A 14,441-nucleotide genomic window follows, 5' to 3' on the forward strand; every position below is an offset into this window, starting at 1 on the left:
CAATGAATTCTGCTTTCCTTGCATACTTTGGATACCAACATTTGTAGAGCACTGTGCCACATACAAAGATACTGAATCTTCTGCATCCTACAGTGATTACAATTACAGCCCTGGCAGGATGAATGTGACTGCTGTGCATGTCCACTTGGAACAGTTGTTTCAATAAAGGTTGAGAATTGCAGAAAAGTGTCTAACCATGGCAGGATTAAAAGTAAAAGTGACCCCTGAGTGGCTTTGTTCAGGAGCTTCACTAGAATAATAGTGGTAAAGAGCACTGTGATACAAATCATTAAACTGGCTTAAAGTTCTTTCACCTCCACTGGACACAGCTGCTCAAAATAACTCAAAATATAACATTATGAATAATCATGCCTATGTGTTGTAAAGCCATGGTGCATAGTCTCAAGAGAGGAAACTGATACTGTGAGTTACACTTCCAAAAGATTTAGAGAGCTTTAGATTAGACAAATTAGACAAATAGATAGTAAAAATACATACAATAATATTAAAATGAAGAAATAACTTTTTAAATATATATATTTTGTAACATATTGCATAACATCAATCAATTACAGAAAAATACAATACAGGATGTTGTACTTCTCATACGGAAGGACAATATCAACTGTTGAGTTGTACACTGTGGGCCCATTGTCATCAGCCACCCACTTATGAGAGGTGATATCTGGAGTCAACACTCAATAACAATCCATGCCTCTGATGTCATCAGTTGCTGGAAGCTGGGATATTTTTGAGCCAGGAATAAATGAGTTAGAGTCATATTTCTATCAAATGGCACACATCTGTGATCAGTGAACCATTAACAAATCTTTCTGACAATACAGTGACAGACACATCATACATGCAATCAGTGTACATGACAAGATCAGCACGCTATATTAGTTAGATTTTGCACAAGCTTTAGCTAATACCAAAGTCCTTCTAGGACCTTTATAACATCTCTGCTAATACCCATATGAATAACTTTCTTACTCATTATGTTGAGTTATTAGGTATATGAAAATGTGATTTTAAAACATAATCATGTGTTTGCTTAACACATCAAACTCTAACTATGCCTCTTTTTTAACATTTAGATCTAAAAAATCCTTTGAAGGTTTAAGTTGTCTCAAATATGAAATTATCAAATTATCCTAGATTTGAAGATTTGCTCCAAATCTTTTAGTCCCATTGCTTGAAGTCCTCACTTCTGTTTAACAGATGTGTTGGCCCGAAACTGTAATTATTATCCTCCAAATTACGCAAGATACAGACAAATAATGGAATTCACTGAGACCCTTTATGGTATTAATGTTGACATTATATGTCACAATAAGTTATTTGTGACGTCAAAGACCTAGGCTCCATGCTACAGTAAATCCCCCCCCAAATCCACCTGTAAATCACAGTGCTTTGGTGGGAGAGCACCAGCAAATGTTGACTCATAGGCTATGAATGAGACAACCACTTCTGCTAGAAATCATGTGCTCTTAGATATATCACTTATACAGTTAAGCATTGCCAAGCGTGGTCTTTTTAGTCAGTTGCCCTAAACTGACTTAGTGATCATTATATCTTTTTAAAACATTATTTTTAAGAAGTTACAGACTGAAAATCCAAAGCAGCAGAACGCTATCCACTAATACGTTCTGTCTCTATTTGATAAACAAGGGCTGACACTGCAGCAATTTCCATGTATTTGTAGGTCTGGATTATAGATGGCAAGTAATTATCCTGGTTTGACCCCTTCATGAAACTGAAAAGGTAGGTTTTGATGTAATACTGAACTGGTCTGTCTAAACCCCCAATCTTTGCTGCAAAAAAGGGGACACAGTCAAGAGAGTAGTTAATTTGTTAATGTCACACTTGTTCAATTTGCTTCTTGCTCTTCTTGGACAAATTACATGTCTCACACCACGGCAGGTGGAGCTGTCATAAGAATGAAGACCATGCACTCGTTCTTCTGTGGTCTTTCACTCTCTGTTATTACTCTTTATGGGACACACACACACACTGAGCTGTCTTCAGTCTCTCCCTCATTTCACATCGTTGTCACATCTCTGAGTCTCTTGTCACCCCTCTTGAAAGTGAATCTTTTTCTTTCACTCCAGGTGCACGAACTATACTTTCACTCTGCCCGCTTCTCATCCTCAAACATTATGTTCTCAAATTTAAGAGAGCTTGTTTCAAAGCCATCCAGCTGTCCTCCTTTTGTGTCTGATCTACCTTCACTGAAGGTGTATGATTTGAAGGTATAGAGCTAAAATCCAAACTGTCTGTCTCTTGAAAGAGTTAAGTTAATAAATTTTAAATTTTAAGAACAAATAAATTATATCATGGTCCACCATTTAAAAGACAAGATAGAGTATATTACACTTGAATTATGATAACTCCCCAAACAGTCCACATTCCTGCCATCTAACCTCTTGTAATGCTTGCACCCAGGAGGATGAAGGCTAAATCAAGAGTGACTACAAGCATTAGCCTGCTACTGTGTTCAGTCTGTGTCTAAGTCTAAAAAAAAAAACATAATTTCCCTGAGGGAGTCATCCCAAAGGGATCAATAAAGTCTGTCTAAATCTAAGTCTAATTCTAAGTCTAATTTGAGTTTGTGTGGCAGGTAGCTTTCATCCTCCATAATCCCAAAGAATATTTTGTACATTCTGAGCCCACCATCCTCTCTGTTGCCTGCCTCCGGGCTCCTCTGGATGTTTTATGTATTTCCTCAGCTTTACTGGCATTCCCATCTCCTCCTAATACATAACATAATGATTCTAGGTCATTCAAGGTTCTCCATGTAGCATAAACAGGGTTTTAGCTTGTCTGTAATGTGATTCATGTGACCACACTCTAAGTCAGATTATTATTAAAAATGGCACTAAGTTACAGTAGCCTGTGAAGTACAGTTATTTAACTGATGAACACCTAACTAATATTTAACTCACCGCTATTTTTGAATCAGTAAACCTAAACATACACATGTTGATCTCTCCATCCGGATATACTATAATCTGCAGTACACACTTTAACAAGACTCACAGTCTACAAGGCTATAAGGTAAGGTTGAAGGCTACTTAAGCAGAGCAGTGCTTTGAGCCAAATGTGAACATCAGCATGTTAACACACTCACAATTTTCATGCTTACGAGTTGACAGGTATGCTTACCATGTACACCATCTTAGTTTAGCATGTGAGCATGCTGACACTTGGTAATAAGCACAAAACAAAAAGTGAAGTTGAGACTAATGGTAGCTTTTGCAGATATTTGATCCCATACTTAAGTATTTGAGATGTAAATTTTGACTTGATACTGGCATTTAGAGCACAAGTCAGGGGACCACCACAGTTATTACACTCCATCCTGTGGGGGGATATGAATGCTTGAAGCTAATCTCACGGCAATCCATCTAATAGTTGGATTGCAACATTTTACTGAATAAATGTAATTTTAGTACAGCTAAGGAAAAGATGAGATCACTCATCTTTGGTGTGAATCTGTACCTCTAACAATTCTGTCTGATTTGAACACAAATTTATAACATATTTCAACAAATTCAATATAAAGTATACACTTCTATTCAGAGTTCATGACTTCACATTAAATCAGATAAACAGGACAGGGGTTGTATATGTCAATCTCAATTATACCTCTTCATGTGCGTGCTTGTTTAAAGTGGACAAATAAATAAAACAAACTAACCAACTTGAGCCGTTCAATTTATCTGACTGTGTTTACACAGAAACAGCTTGAACATTAATTTAATATACAGTAATTCCATCCCATTCACATCATGGAGACATGAACATGTTTTCCTGTCAAAACACTACTGCACTGATGGACCCGAGCACTGCCTCACAAGACTTAGCTTTTTCTCACATGGAGCTAATCAGCACCTCATCAAATTGACTGACAGTCAACAAATGGTCCCTCTGCAGGAGCTGTGAAAGGTGTTAGTGTTAATGGTGGCTTTGAGCTGTGAGGGGAGGGGGAGGAAAAACAACATTCACGTATGAATTCAAGATCCGTAACCTTTCCAGAGATTCACAGTTTTCACACCCTGAGTGAACAGTACTGTAGGTAATGGAGGCTTGGAGGTTGTTTTTGCCTGCATTAGTGGCAGACTGTCCATAAATGCATTGCAAAAAATAACATCTGGGATTGAATATGCACCAAATAATGGGCCTTATTAAATATTCATTAATCTTATATCACCTTACTTGCAGATGAATTTTTCTCCTTCATAGGGACACTGATTCTTAAGTTTCCCTTAAAACTAGAAAATGTTTTCATATGTCACATGATCTTAATGTCTCTTGGCATTTAACAGCCAAGCGACTAGACTACATGTGTTACATTTCCTTGGTGGTACATGAGTGTGAGTAAGTGTCATTATATTTGGAAGTTGGGAACTGAACGGGGGCATGATATTCCCATGCAGTTGCTGTTTGGTCTGAGGCAAGTGGGTTTAAAGCAGGAAGTGCATGATGTCCCTTATCTGGGCCATCTGCTTTTCATCCTAGAGTTGTTGTCATTCATGTTAGAGAGGCATTTTGTGGTAAGGTTAATTAAAACAACATAAGTGGCTTTAGAGTTAAGGCCACTTCATTTTTAGCTCAATATAGGGCGAGCTTTAAGGAAGTGGATGTAGAAATATCCCCTTCCACAAATTGTCTCCTATTGCTCTCTGTCTGACCCCAAGAATGCATGGAAGGATATACTATGAATACTCATGTATATACGACGTGGTGAAATTCAGGGCAAAGACTCATCAGCAGGGCACACTGTGGTTATGAAATTAGAGCAGAGTGCTGCAAGGGAAAGGCTACATCAATACACATTTCCGGGGAAATACTAAAATGCTCTCTTCAGTGCTAAATTTGTCTTTAGCTCCGGCGGAAACTTGTCCAGGTGTTAGGCTTACTGGATCAGAAGTGGTCCAGTTGTGTATACTCTAACTGTATGTGAGAGGAAAGACTTTTGCATTGAGTTACCATTTTCATCTAGTTTGATATGAGGTGCAAATTACTTCATAAAAATGTGACATTTGAACCCATTTTGAACTGACTGAAGTGGCACTTCAGCTGCTTTTACTGCTTACACTACAACAACCACTTTAACTGACAGGATCAGGTGGCAGCTATTAAAATGACACTTTTAGATCCTTTTATCACTTACACATCAACTAATACTTTAACTCCACTCAGTGCTTTAATCATTTCTAGTGGACTGCTGTTACTGAACAGTAGTCCACCTTAACAAAGAACTGGTCATTATGTAATTACTCTAATGTAAATTTTCTTTTACCAACATATCTTAAAAGTTATTGATCAGGTTTTCTAGGATATTCAAGATCCAATCAGGAAAATGCCAATTTTGGTGACCATATGACCTTTCTTCTTCCACTGACATTAGCCCAAACCGCAATATTGAAATAACCATACCCCACCCCCCCGCCATTACCAGGCTACCTTTCAATTTTTTGAAATCACTTAATCATCTGAGCCTAGAGTGATGATGAACCCAACTTTTATTTTAATAAAATATAATCCTCACTGCACCCTTCTGAGTCTGTCCCATTTGGAGGACAAAATTAGGGCGACGTTTAGTGCTTGAATGCAATACTGCAAACTTAACGCTCACATTTGCTGGAATGCTCTCTCATGATCCATAACATAGTCATCATATTTAATATTTATGGGAAAAGGCAGGTATAATAACAAACACGCAAAAATTCTTGTTCACCTGCCCTCACATACTCCCTAAGCGCTCTGCTACGTAAAACCATTACAACATTTTTTCAAAGCTTATGTTTCCCTTTTATAGAGGTTGGTTTAAAAGAATCAACAGAAGCCGGGTTTGATTTCATAAATCCTGTCAAACATGCTTGGATTCCTGAAGCAGGTGTCAGCAGAGTTATCTCTTCATGCAGGGGTGTAGTTCTTTCTTGCCTGAGTCCTCTGAGCAAAAGGTATTCAAACTGTATTCCCAAGATAAGTCCCAACACAGCATGCTTCGTTTTCTGAACAAATCAATTGTCACCATAAACAAACTAATTGTTACTAATGCAAAAACATTCATGTACCAAAAATGAACAATGTGACACTGTGTATACAAATCTGGAATGACATTATTAAAAGACAATCTATGAATGTGAAATGTGGCCAAAATAACTTTTCAAGGTATTATTTACAAACTGCAAGTGTGAAATATAATTGTGAAGGTTTACTGCAAGAGTATTACTTGTGAATTCAAGAACCCATAGGTTCCTCCTCTTACTTGATACATTTTATTCAATATTTTGGAACAGAAGACAAAAAAGCAGTGAATTTAGACTCAGATCTGTGATGTTTGAGGTATAAAACCTGGAGCTGGGAAGACTGAGACGAGGAGAATGCTGTTTGAGCTTCAGCACTACAGAGAGCTTAATTTTATAGCAGCAGTAACTGGTATAAACCTGGAACAAGTCATTCGCTGGGAAAACATTGTTATTTATTCACCCCCTCTTCAAGGCAACAAGATATTTAGTTGTGCTCACTGTTGTTTAAATAGAAAAGTAAGGAATTAAAGTTCAAGCTGCACCAACAGCAGGAGTTAGTCTGAGGTAAAAGCCATAAGAACATTTGTCATTCTGTATTTAGATTGGAAGCACATCTTTGTTTGGTTCTGTCATGGTCCATGACATCTAACTTGTAAATAGATATTTAGACTCTGAATCATCACAAAGATGATTAACATGCCTTGTTTTGACTTGCCTTAAGAACCAGTCACAGCCAATTCTGACACAAACAGTTCATTTAACCGTGGATATTTGTATTGACATATTCACAGATGTCTTAGTTCCTCTTGTAAATCACATGACTGGGGTCAAGAAGGCCAATCTCTGTTTTGATTTTTTGATAACATTTGATGAAACCCTGTGACTAGTAGTTCACTGATTAGTGAAAGTACACAGAACAGAATGATAAAGATGGAGCTAAGTAACACTGATGCGGTGAAAGGTTGGAGGCTGAACAAAGGTTGTACTGGCTAAGCTGAATGGTGTCCTGCAGAAATGACTGATAGTGTTTACAACATGTGTTGCTGAGTTATCTCAGGAGGCTTCAGGAGGCAGTCAAAAGAGTGATGATGGGAACCAGTAGCAGCTATGTTGGGTGGTATGAGGTATCGGCTGCAGAACTGGGAGATGTGCTCAAACACTTTGAACCTCTTCCAGGCAATTCCTCCCTGGAACATCCTGATCTCAACCCTGCTTTGTATTTACTATTTATTTATTTTGATGTATTGTAAACTTGGCTGGATTAACTGCCTAGATTTGCTGCTAGGCCTATATTGCCCCCCCTTATGCAATGTCTATGCATTGTGTATGAACCCCCTGTCTCCTCTAAGTTCTTATTACAACTCAAGGAGAAGTTGCAGCATGTAATATACCAAGAGACCAAGAGACCCACACTCTTACACAACATCAGAAGATTTTGGTGTATCAGTTAGAGTGACCACACTATAAACTGAAATGACAATGGGTCTTAAAACTAAAGTTTAAAGCTAATTTGTGATTTTGGTAACATAAGTTGAGGAAATAGCCTTACCACAGGGTTCATTAAGTAGCTATTCTATCATATGATTTTCATTAACAAGCGTTTGTCCATTTATCACGGAATTGTACTATAGATGTTAAAATGACCATTTCTTCCAAGCACTTTGTGGATTATTGGCACGTGTTCACTTAAAAGCTGAGGTTCCAATTGAAACTAATCAACATTACCACCTAAGTCAAATTATTCAGACTGGGTTATCTAATTATCCAAAGATTACATGGTAGGGTACATAAACTACTACAATGCGAACTTCAATCATCTTTGTTTGAAGGTAATATACTGTTTTTTTGGCTGGACATGTCATTTTTATAAAATGACAACAACATATATTTTTTAAAATTTTCTTTGATTAACTTTGTTCCTTTCTAGTGACTTGGGTATAGTGTTTTAACCACATTAAATGTGGAGATATGATCTTTTTCATTCTGAGAAAACATTATGCACTCTTGCCTGACTGAAGCACGGTGGCCAGCATGAGTGAAATGGGAAAAGGCCGGAAATAGTAACACGAGCAAAGGCAGCTGGTGCAGATGTCTGAAACCACACAAATGCTTGGCACAAGATCCAAGGTTTATTTTCCTATACCATAATATAGGCTTCTTGGTTGAGTCTAAAACAATATTCCTTTCATGCAGTGGAAAGGCTCAATCTGATCAAACAATCAATCATCAATATGTTGTAACATTATCAGCTGGTAGTGTACATTTAAGCGCTGTGCATTGATGGGGCTGTGTTATTTCAATTTATGAGGCATCCATTGAGTCAGTGAGTGAGGCCATAAACATGGCAATATATTTTCACCACTAACCAGGGACAGGTCCTGCTGCTGTAGAAGGAAAGGAAATCACCCCTGTTTTTTTGATTCCTCGGTGGATAAATGAGGGCCATTGGTTGGAACATCTGGAAAGGATTTGCCTGTTTCTCATCGTCTGCTAGGCTGGGAACTTTGGCTTGCAGTCAGGAAAGCACACAGCAATACCCCAAGTCACATCAGCTGAGAATCAAAGAGGTGGGAAGGAGTGCATGGGCATGCAATTACTCAGTGGAACTGTTCATGTTTAATGAGTCAACACCAACCATGAGAAAATACATTAAGGACAACGGAGCAGCGGGATATCCCGGGAGTAACAGAGATCATTGGTAAACAAGATAAACCAGGTTTCAGCCTATTGACCAACACTCTGCAAGCTTGACTGCATTTGGGAACAACAATTTGTATCAGTTCAATTTATTAAAACAAGTTGTTTGTGATTGATACATTTCCCTCTCAACTCTGATAATAAATCCATGTTGATAGTATGATAAGGGATATTGAAATCTAAGAATTAATAGCTGTATCATCCAAATACAAATAACATTTTAAGACAGATCTAATCATAAAAATACTAATGCATATCTTACTATAAAAAGGCTAAAAAGATAAAAATGAGGCATGAGTTGGAAATTTTGACAGTAACATATTCTTTGTTGTCTGTTTATAAGGTAGACCTAACTACAGCTAATGTCGTCTATACATCAGTACTGCAGCAACACTGGAATTTAAATTAATAAAGGCTATAATGCACTGGAGAGGTATTACTTCAGTTTTATAGTTATTTTGAAGGCTGTAATTTGCAGAGCTGTGGAACTGTATATAACTGTATAAAGAGAACACCCCATTTACTACATATTTTCTCTTTGTGTGTGTGTATATGTGCTGAAAAATCCGAAAACATGCATGACATGCAAAATATGCAAGACATGAGTATTATTGTTTTGTGGAGGAATGTAATTATGTGTACATGTTCCAACCACTGACTTATTCCTAGAGACAAACATAGAAACATAGTAAACCCCTGGCAACCAAAGCACACTTAATATCCTCACGACATAAACACATTTGATTAGGTCCAACTGTTTCCACCTGTTGTGCAGAGTGTTTGGGGAATCATTCACAGCGGTGGGAATCCTGGCTCAGTAGAGAAGCTGCTCATACTCACATTTTCTCACTGGAGGCCAGTTTGCCAGTTTGCATGTGTCTGCCAAAAACGGACTAAAATCAGAACATATGGTAGAATACAACAACTCTGTTAGTAAATGGGAACCAAGTGAAATCCCATGGAATTATATGATGCATGCACACATCAAAGTTACCCTTGGAAACAGTGGAAAGCAGTAATAAACACACTGTCACGCATGGATTCAGTGTGTGCATTTGAGATAAGCGCATGGAAAACACTTTACACTTTTAAAACAGCTAACATCTATATTGAAAAATGTAGCCTTACATCCATTAAGAGCACAGATAATTATCCTTATTTAAATGTTAATTGAATAATTTCATCTGACTATGTCTCACGCCTCATGACCTGGGGCCATGTTGCATAATGTTTTCCTGCTTTGATTATCCACATCGAGTACAAACTGACTTAGCTCAGGTGGTCCTACATTGCTTGAGCAAGTGGTTAAAGCTAAACTTCACACTCAAATCTCATAATCTGACAGACTGAGGCAAACCCCAACAAGGGCATTGCTTGATGTTTGCAAAACTATACTGAATGTGATGCAATGGTGGAGCAAGCTGAGAGTATATATAATGTGTCAACAAACCTTTGAAGCACCCTTGACTTTGTTCCCAGGTTTTGCGAGTGGTAAGCAGGAATTTCAGTTGTAATCCCAATCGGTCATTACTCTTTCTGTGTAATTAGTTTAGACTAAATGATCCATATGGTTCATGCAAATACATTGCTCCCTTGCTGGCCATTGTAATCCATTCAATTGCAGTCAATCTACACTAAATACAGCTGCCGTCCTTCACAAACAGGCAAGCTACAAACCTTTGAAACCAACCAAAACTACAGTCAGTGAGTCTTTGATACTAAAAGAATAGATATTTGGTAGAATATTCCTTTAGGGTTGGGACAATGATTGCAGTCTTGGTTATATATTTGGAAAAAATAAACCCTGACTAACTTAAAGTATGAGATGCAAGACAAACTCAAGTCCAGTGTTGACCACCTCACTCTTACTTTTCTTTGCACTGAATGAGCGCCACAATACTTCCTGCTGTAGAACTAAGTGATTCCAGTAAAAATAAATCAATATCTGCAAATGAACCTCATGTGAAGGTCAGTCCTACGAGACAGGACTGGTAAACATTCACTGCAGTGTTATTTTCATAGTAAATCAGCTACATTACTGTGCTTATTGTGTAATATTAGATGGGACCTTTTAAGATGCATACATTAATTAAAGTAGAATAAGTCTCATGCACTCTGTTTGAAAATAACCATGTGCAATATTTTCTTGAGGTCGAGGGAAATTATTCAGCAATTAGGAAAGTCTGAGCCACAGATATGATTACTTGTGGTCTGCTTTACCCACTGCATCTCTTACCACAATTCAGTTTCACAATTTAGATTACCTTACCATCATGTATGAAGGCTGCTTTTGTGGTTAACACAGTGCCAGGAGTAAATCATCAGAATTTAATACTCGTTCCATCGACTTGGAGAACTGAACTTTTCCTCTACTTTTTTTCTATAAGTGAGAAAATCACAGCTCTGTATGTGAGGATGTGACTCATCCAAACAAATCAATAAGACAGACAGACTCACCGAGAGGCCAAGCCCACGCTTACCAACACCATCAAAATCACTCCTCTATTCTCAGACAAAAAGACATCAGCCAGGCCAAGTATGATGTAACTCAATTCTTACAACATCCACACACACAACATCCACACACAACTGTGACACCTAACACTTTGGTCTAAAATGTGTTTAAATATTAGGCTTTAGAAATTTGACATACGTAACACTACATAATCATTCAGGTTCTGATTCAGAATGGCTTACTGTATTGTCAAACAACAAGGGAGTGCAGTGTATTCCAGCATGAAATGCTCAGTTGCCTCCATTAATAAAGTTTATTAGCATCTGAGGTCATAATGCAAACTCTGTTATCAGAATCAGAATGATTTTCAGCCTCCTTGCCAAATTGCATTATCATCAGAAGTTTCCTTGGAGCAATTTCGCTTCCTGAGCGGGAAAAGTCATGGTATAGTTAGGTTGAAATTTTTCTACTTTCTCCTTTACTTGTGATGAAAGTTCAAGTTGGTCCATGATTCCATGCCATTATAATCTGCTACAGCCCCACAGTATTATCTCTAGAATATACAGTGTGAACGCCTCTGGAAAAATAAACACTTAAGGATTAAACAGTCATGTAAGGCAGCTGTTGTAGTCAAAGTCAGTGTACTGGGAAATGGGACTGGGAAATGTGTCTTATGTCAATGGAGGGTGAAGATCTGATGTGACAGGATGGATCGAAGAAATTAGTCATCTGGTTCCTCAAGAAGTAGGCTGCAACAGGGTTAATTTAGTAATAGAATGAAAAATGAGACATCTATTGTTAAAAAAAGACTTAATTGTGTTTTTGTGGCTAGAGTAAATACTTTCTGAATGTGTTTTAAATGTATTAGACTGCAGATAATCCAATAAAAGCCTCTAAATGTTCTTGAGGAAGATGCCTTTTATTTATTATAATTTGACAGTGATTAGAATTTTGTTTTGAATTATGATTATAGAGAATTTTTATAGTCTAAAAATGAATATACACACACTTTTTTAACAAAAATAGTTTGGTATCCTACATTGTACTTGAAACAACAATCTTATGCATGTGGAGGTAATGGCATGTTTGGCTTGGAGTAGCTTTCATCCAAATTATATGCATCATTCAAGTCCTACAGTATTATGGAAGAGTAATTTGTTTGGCGTGATGCCTGACACTAATTTCCTTGTAAAATGTATATTAATTGTCAGGAATTAATAGACATAGGTGGACAATATTTGGATCTCAACAGCATGAAACTCCATACTATTTGCTCTCTTGTCTGGTTTCTTATGTACATAAATGAATGAACGTTTTTAGAGAGACATTTCCTGAGGTATATACACATAAGACTGTCCCCTTGGACTTCTGTCGAGGCCTCTTCTAGCACTAATAACACTGACAGCTTGGCTAACGCTGTACCAGCAGCTGAGAGGCACAGCAAGAGACTGATGGGCATCAGACTTAAAGATTTTTCCAGAGCCTTAAACATACACATGTGAGTAGGATTAAACCACAGAAAACTGAAGGAGAAACTGTCGAAAGAGTTGAGCAATAAGGACAATTTGTGTTACCCCAATACTACCCCAGCAGTACATCTGCTTGTTTTAGGTGATGAAAATAGATTTTCCCACATTAGATTTGAGTGGGTATAATTGTAGGATATGCACTATTTCTCATGCACACACATATCACCACTACATGGTACAAAAGTATGTAGACACCCAAACATTAAACTCACATGTGATTGTTGACAGCTTATTCCAAAACTGTGGACGATATACTGTGACCACTCTTTCTGGCACCAGGAATTTGTTCCCGTTCAACCACAAGAGTATAAACTGAGGTGGGGCATTAATGTTGGGTGATCAGGCCTGTCTCGCCATCAGCATTCCAATTTATGCTGCAAGGGGATGGAGCCTATCCCAGCTTGCACTGGATGGGACATGCCCTACATTCAAACCCAGAACCTTCATGCTAGTGTACAATCTACTACACCACAGCTTTGTGCTCCAGCAGGAGGCATCCCAACAATTTACAGTCCATCTCCTCTCTGACTTTGTAAAATACAGCATTTGTGTAACATAAACCTCTCACTCAAGCAAGACAGCAAAGTCAACAGGAATGAATGGAGTACTGTCAGAATTCACATGGAGCCAAGCCTTCTCTGCCTTCTCTCACAGAAGTAATGTGGAGCAAAATCCAGAGTGACTGCAGCCATTTTAAGGATAGACTACGTGGGCTTAATTTAAACAAATTATGTGTTTGACCTGATGAAGCGACAGCCCTTACGTTGGATGAGGTGGAGATTGGGGCTACACACCAAACTTGGAAAATCATATCTCTGTGGACCTCAGTTTGAGCACAGTAGCACTGTCATGTTGATTGTTGTCAAGATTTTTCCCAGACATTTGCTTCAAAGTTTACAGCTTGCTATTGTCTAAAATACTACTGAGGTTTCGCTCAACCACGACAAACAACCCCAGACCAAAAGTATGTGCAAAGAGATGTGTACATACAGTACTTTTGGCCATATGTGTTCATGCAAGTTTCTATATGTCCATATTTTCCTTTTACTTTATTTTATTATTTATTTATTTTTTTGGAAGACAGGCCTGGAATTTCTGGGTAAAAATGCTACAAGATGTACTGAGTGATTGCAAACCCTGAAATTTTGTGTCAACTGTTGTTAAATTCAAACAGTACTTTTGCCTGTTTGTAATCACTAATAATCATATGGAAGTGTTCATGGCAACAAAATGACCTAACACTGTGAAATATTTGTTACTTTTACTGACAATTGAAACAAAAGTGCACAATGAGTCCTACCATTGTCACATACAGATATAAAGCTCAGCGGAGGGTAGTGAATCAGAAAAGTTCCACGTTCGTGTCAGCTTCTATTTTGTTTTTGAGCAGATTAAAGCCCATGGTGGCTCAGGAATGGCAAGACACAATTTATAAAGGCACATCAATCTGGTATTCACTAAGGAGCAGCTCCCAGCAGATTACCGCTGTGAACTGACAGATGAGAGTCAGTCTGCCTGAATTTCTGTGTTGGGAAAGTGTTGTTGGCACACTCATTGAACTGGGAAGAATACAATGAATTCTTCATTGGAACAACTGTGTAATCCTCATTTTGTCAGAGCCAACACAGAAACTACTGAGGAAACAACAAACATGTTATCCACACAACCATCTATGAAGTGGTGACAACAGTGGACCAGGGGTTAGAAATTACTGCTTCTCTA

Source organism: Lates calcarifer, linkage group LG10 (genome assembly GCF_001640805.2).
Source record: "Lates calcarifer isolate ASB-BC8 linkage group LG10, TLL_Latcal_v3, whole genome shotgun sequence".
Taxonomy (NCBI): domain Eukaryota; kingdom Metazoa; phylum Chordata; class Actinopteri; family Centropomidae; genus Lates; species Lates calcarifer.